Here is a 7,109-nt window from a genome sequence, read left to right as displayed (position 1 = left end):
TATCATGATTTTCTATCACTGGCACCCAGAAATTATCCTCTTAAGATAGTAGAATATTTAATTTAAAAATCCACCATGTAATGTAGCTTTACAAGTGCTCCCTAATAGTGTAGATATGGGGATCCCTGGGTGGCGCAGCGGTTTAGCGCCTGCCTTTGGCCCAGGGCGCGATCCTGGAGACCCGGGATCGAATCCCACGTCAGGCTCCCGGTGCAGGAAGCCTGCTTCTCCCTCTGCCTGTGTCTCTGCCTCTCTCTCTTTCTCTCTGTATGACTATCATAAATAAATAAAAAATTAAAAAAAAAGATATGAATCTAGACTTTATTTAAGATTAAAGCCGTCCTGGGACACTCAGCAGTTAGGCATATGCCTTTGGCTCAGGGCATGATCCCGGAGTGCTGGGATCCAGTCCTGTATCGGGTTTCCTGCATAGAGCCTACTTCTCCCTCTGCCTATGTGTCTGCCTCTTTCTCTATGTGTCTTTCATGAATGAATAAAGGAAAATCTTTTTTTTTTTAAGATTAAAGCTGTCTATTGAGAGTAATAGTCCAAAAAGAATAAGCCTCAGATGAGTTGATGTAGTCATCAAGTGACTACCATAGAATATACTATACTATAGGTTTTGTGGGAAGTTTTATAAAACATCTAAGATACAATCTCTAAAGGCACTCACCATCTCGTTTAGACAAAAGGACATTCAATCCCAATAACATGTATACTCATTAGGTTCTAAAATATCTTAACACATGGTCTCCAGCTAAATCATTGGCTAGTGAAGCATGTGGAACTTTAGTCAGAAACAGGTTAATATTGTTTGAGTTTTATTCTCTAAGCTACACTATACATTTATCAGGGACAACCATATGATAGGATGTTCCAAACCTCACTATTCACAAAACAACTGTGATCCTTGCTGGGTGGTTTGCAGTGCTTCATGCAGCTTTGCTTTGCCTGGTTAAAGAAGTTTTGCCTAGCTGTCTGACTGCATTCCTCCCTCCCTCCCTTCCCTCCTCCTTCCCTTCCTTCCTTCCTTCCTTCCTTCCTTCCTTCCTTCCTTCCTTCCTTCCTCCCTCCCTCCCTCCCTCCCTCCCTCCCTCCCTCCCTCTCTCTCTCTCTCTCTCTCTCTCTTTCTTTCTTTCTTTCTTTCTTTCTTTCTTTCTTTCTTTCTTTCTTTCTTTCTTTCTTTTCTTCTTTCTTTCTGTTAAAAAAATGTGTAGGCAGATTCCAGGGGTAAAGCTAAAAAGGGAAAGGTCAGAGTGGGAATGGAATTTAGGAGACAGGGTCATTTAAAACAGTCCAAGAGAATCTTGATCTTCAGAAAGATGGGGGAGGGAGAATAAGAGGCAAGATTTTGAAATAACATCCTAAAAGTGGATCTAAAGACAGCATGATTATTATCTATTATTCCAAAATTGATTTTTACAAAACAAAGTATTTTATCTAGAGAAGATATGCTGCTTATCAATTGAGAAATGTGAGTGTATAATGAGCTTGATCCAGTCAATGTTTGATCCAGTCAATGTTTGAGACAAATTAAGAAAAGTAATATTTCCTGAAGGAGTTTTTGTTTCTTTTGTTTAACTTTTTTTTATAATAAGTCTATCCTTGTTACTGGAAATTCTCATTCTCTCTTTTCCTTTCTCTCTTTCCTTCCTTCCTTCCTTTCTTCTGCCCGCCCACCTTCCCTCATTCCCTCCCTCCCTGTCTTCTCTTCTTTCCTTCTTTCTTCCTTGCTGGGAGATCATATTTCTGCACTCTGAAACTGGTAAATAGTTCCTGAAGTACTAGTTAAAATATGCTTGATCCTACTCTGAGACAGCCCTGAAGACTTAAATGAATGGTGTTTGGTGATCTCAGCTCAGTCCCCAGTAAATGTCCACATCACAAAACCACATCACTTAATTTTAGGTGATTGATTATATCTGCTTAGCTTAAACTCAGGCTTGAGTCAGCCAGAGGACTTTATTACTCTCCATTCTGTGAGGGTGGTCCAGCCAGGTCAAAGTCGAGGTCAATAATAGGGCAAGAAGGTACTGGCTTTGCCAGTAAGCAGACCTACTCTCAGCCAGAACAAAGAACTTCACTCCTCAGAGATGCTGTTTATGCAAACAGACATAGTCTCCACTAATACTAAAAGGCTACACTGAGCTCAAGGAGCATATTAACCAAATAAAAATCTTTTCATCATCCAGAGTATGTTTATAATTTAATCTAGGAAACAAAATATAAAAATGAATAATTTATTTGATACTTTAAAAGCAGTAGGATTATAGGAATCAATTCACTAACTAAAATATGTATTTAAATATGAAAATTGAAGATACAATTTTAAAAGTAACTTCTAATAGAAAAACATTTAATTATAAATAGTACACTCAAATTTAAATTTGTACACTAACTTGTATACCGTGAAACATTATAAATAGTTTGTTCCTAAAAGGAATTTTGTATTTATATTTAAAATGCAAAACCAAAATATCTATGCATTTTTATTTAAAAGTCACATTTTAAAGTAGAACTAAATATTACTCATGTTAGGGGATTTCAGACTGTACAGCTGCAGCAAAATAAGATAACCCATTAGCACTAAATGTATACAATTATCTTATATGATTGTAATGGGAAATTATGACAAGAGAAATATTGATTTTAATGGTAACATTAAAAACCAGACACTAAAATATTTCATACAAAAAAACTATCCAAAAAAGTTAATTTAGCCCTTAAGTACTATTAATTTGCAACTTTCACATGAATTAGCCCACTAAATTATGAAGAGAAAGTGCTTTAGTATATTTTTGAACTAGAAGCCATATTTTATATAAAGCAAATTAAATTGAATCAGATAAAAATGAGAATAATAATAAGTCAATAGAGAAATATATATTATAAAGCTTTAGTGGGTAATGAAATAGACCTTTGTATAAACACCACCAATGTTTCTTATTGAATGTGAACTTGGAGAAGTGATTTAATCTCTGAACAAACATTCCTCATAAGGTGGTAAATTGGGACAGAGAGTTTATGGGGAATAATTACCTCCGTACAATTTTGTTGTAAAGAATCAAATTATTTAATATAGATAAAATATATGATATATATTTTATAAATATTTGTAGGTTTTTCCATGCAGAGAACTCATAGAGATGGCTTTAAAGAAAAATAGCTATATAAAGACTGTAAATCAAAACTCAATGACTGTTTTCTAAGTTTTATAATCCCATTTGTTCTGCAGTGGTCTATTTTGTAGGTAACCTCTACATAAACATAATCTTAAATTCATGTTATTTGTAAATTAGAAAATTAGTTGTAATAAATTGGGCAGCAAGCAATAGAAATTCCCTCTTGTTGTCATGATATGAGATAATGTGGCCATGTCCACATGGACAGAATGGCTCTCCCTTTAGTTTGTCTTGACGTCTTACCAATTAATGCAGGGGCACCTGGGTGGCTCAATCTGTTAAGGGTGCACATTTGTACACTCTCTCTCTAATAAATAAAATTCTTAAAAAAAAATCAGTGCAGACTACTGTAAATGCAGTTCAGCAGTTGCAGTCAAAACATACCATGTGGCAACCAAAATAGATCAGCCATGTCCTGATTCTTTTACAAGACCTACAAGGATGCACATTTTTAAAAACTTATATTTGTTTAAAATGTTACTTCTTATAAGAGATTTTCCAAACTACATTTGATATATAACTTTATTAGATAAACAAAAACTTCTTTCACTTTTTGTCTAGTTTTGCATTTTTAAAAACTGAAATAATGCACAAGATAAATTACAGAGGTACAGAAAATAAGAAATGAGAGTCCTATAACCAATGATCCCATTTTCCTGGGATAAATATTATATATATTTACTATTTATCCTTTCAGAGATTTAGATACACATAAAAATATATGTCCTTACACATTATTTTTAAAGAATTATTTATTTATTCATGAGAGACACAGAGAGAAAGAGAGAGGCAGAGACACAGGCAGAAGGAGAAACAAGCTCCCTGCAGGGAGCCCAACGTGGGACTCAATCCTGGGACTCCAGGATCACACCCTGGGCTGAAGGTGGCGCTAAACCACTAAGCCACCCAGGGATTCCCTCCTTGCACATTTTAAACAAAATTAGTAGCCTATATGTATGGATAGGTATGTATATTCATATAGAGGTATGTAGGTATATATAACAGAACTCTACCATGTTCTGGTTAGTTTAGGCTAAGATAAAGTTTCTGCCTTGTAAATTTTGGTTAAGTTACTCAACCTGTGCCTCAGTTTACACAATATTAAAGTGGAATGATAATGATAACTATCCTAGGATAGTTGGAAACTTTCTAACATACTATATGTGCTCAATAGTGTTAGATATTATTACTATTTCATATCAGTATATATAATTTCTATCATTTTTAAGCTGCACAGTATTGAATAGTTATCCCATGTTTATTTACCAATTTCCTATTGACAGACTTTTATATTTAATTTTTTATTGTTATAAATAAAGTCTACTAACGTACTACAGGATAAATTTTGTGTACTGTAGTGACAGTGCTGTAAAATGATTTCCTAGAAGTAGAATTGCTAGATTAAGCAATTAACAATTTTCGTAGATATTCTCAAATCACCCTTTCAAAAGATACTGCAGAATACCATGAACTATTTAAAATATTTATTTCATCACACTATTTACAACACTAGCTACTATCAATAATTTTAATCTTCACAAGTTTGATTACATTGAATGAAATAACTACTTCAATATCTATTTTATTATTAATTATATCAGATATCTATTCATGAACTTAATAGGTATTTGCCTTCATTTTCCTGTAATCCATTCAAATTCTTTGCACTCACCTCCCAAGCTTTTCATCTTTGTATTTTTTTAACTTTCTAAAAAATATGGAATGCTTAATGAATTTGACAAATTTGTATGTCATCCTCACACCAGGGCCATACTAAACATCTCTGTATTGTACCAATTTTAGTATATGTGCTGCTGAAGGAAGCACTTCATCTTTGTATTCTTATTCATCTGTTAAAGCTCTTTACATGTTAACAGTATTAACCATTCTTTGTATCAGAAAATATGAGCAATCTTGGCAATAATCACAATCAATTGCTTTCTCTTAACAATTTTTAGTCAATACAGATAAATCAGAGGCCCTTAATTTTAAAATGGTCCATATATACATATTTGCACATAATTAAAATCATGGTTGCTCATCCAAAATTGTTTTTCTAGAAATAATTCACCATTTACTTGGTCTCTTTTATAAAATCCAAACTGTTATGATCACTTTTGTAAAGATAAAAATTCTCCTGTACATCATGGAAGATCTAAGGATCCCCAATATTCTATGTTGTTGGCATTCTTATTTATATAAATTTCTTTATTTGGTTCCACAAAAGGGATATTATTTTATATTTTAAGCACTTGATTTCTGTCTGCTTTAAAAGAAAATTTTCATACTGTAGTCAGAGTAATCTTTTATATTTTTAAAATTTTTTATTTACATTCAATTTAGTGAACATATAGTGTAGTTTGAGCTTCAGAGGTAGAATTTAGTGATTCATCAATTGCATATAACACCCAGCACTCATTCCATCAAGTGCTCTCCTTCATGCCCATCACCCAGTTACCCCATCCCCCTTTTCTCCCCTGTAGCAACCCTCAGTTTGTTTCTTATAGTTGACAGAGTGATCTTTTAAAACCACAATATGATCATATTTAATTATTTTAATAGCTGTCATTGGCAAATGTTTAAGATGGCTTTAAGCAGGACTACTGTAAAAAGTGTTGTATAAGGAGGGGCAGCATTGCACATCTTCATTACCAGGGACCTTATTAGAAGTGTATAATCTAGGGCCCTATCACAGACTTATTGAATCAGAATTGATGCTGAAGTGTGAGAAGCACTAAACAGGAACTTAGATGAGTGAAAGTGAAAAGCCCAGTCTTTCTTTTTCCAGTCTTGTTCTCCTCTTGATCACTGCATTTCACACTGGCTTTTTTTTTCAGCTACACATTCCCTTCACGCTTTCCTTCCACGTGGAATATTTCTTCCCTCCTTTTTTTTCTCTACTGAATCTCACTTATTATTTTTTTTTTTTTTTTTTTTTTACCTCCAGAGGAACTGGGATTTTTTTTTTTAATTTTTATTTATTTATGATAGTCACAGAGAGAGAGAGAGAGAGAGAGGCAGAGACACAGGCAGAGGGAGAAGCAGGCTCCATGCACTGGGAGCCCGATGTGGGATTCGATCCCGGGTCTCCAGGATCGCGCCCTAGGCGGAAGGCAGGCGCCAAACCGCTGCGCCACCTAGGGATCCCTGAATCTCACTTATTATTTATTTATTTATTTTTCTTGCTTATTATTTAGATCACAACTTAAGTGTTCCTTCTTTGAGGAAGTCTTACTGCGTCATCAAACCATGCTCTTTCTTATTTAATGTTTTAGTATTTTCTTGTGCTTTTTATCAGTACACATATTGGGATTTTTAAATCCACCAATCCCTACCCCTTCACTCTTTCCTAATCATAAGAAGCTGTGCCCTTACTGGTTCACCCTTGAATCCTCAGATCCTATCATAGTGTTTGATACATATGGAGACTGAAGTAAATATTACTTGAAAGAATGAATAAATACATGAATGAACAAAATCCTCCCTAAAGTACTTCCTCACTAATTTGAGGATCAAATCTAAACTCAATTATCACATTATGGCTGAAGACTCTTCTGGCTTCCTCCTCTTCTTCAGGATGTCATGTGCCTCTTTTCTGTGCCCATTTGCATTCCCTGTTCTGACATTTCCTTTGTATTATATTTTAACCAGTTGTCGAATGCCCTTGCTTGTCTGCTTCTCCTCGAGGGTAGGAAAGGTATCTTTCTCCCACTCTCTTGCTTTCTCTCTTTCTCTGTCTTTTACTTTATCCTTGGTAACTGGAGCATAGCAGACCCTCAATGACACCTTAAATGAATTGAATTTAGCTAAATGTTAAGACAGACTGTGCCACAAGTTTGTTTTGAAACCCAGGGTCAGACAGTTAATTTCTAACATTTCAGTTTGCTCTGCTTATAAAAGGAAAGCAATGTAAAGCAACTTAAGGAA

At 34.5% G+C, this 7,109-nt stretch overlaps 1 pseudogene; it reads right to left on the bottom strand.

The window, feature by feature from the left end:
- Nucleotides 1–4,893: 4,893 nt before the first annotated feature.
- LOC144313163 (U6 spliceosomal RNA) lies at nt 4,894–5,009 on the bottom strand (annotated as a pseudogene).
- Nucleotides 5,010–7,109: the final 2,100 nt, after the last annotated feature.

This window comes from Canis aureus, chromosome 4 (assembly GCF_053574225.1).
Source record: "Canis aureus isolate CA01 chromosome 4, VMU_Caureus_v.1.0, whole genome shotgun sequence".
Lineage (NCBI taxonomy): Eukaryota > Metazoa > Chordata > Mammalia > Carnivora > Canidae > Canis > Canis aureus.
This window is presented reverse-complemented; position numbering and strand designations above follow the sequence as displayed.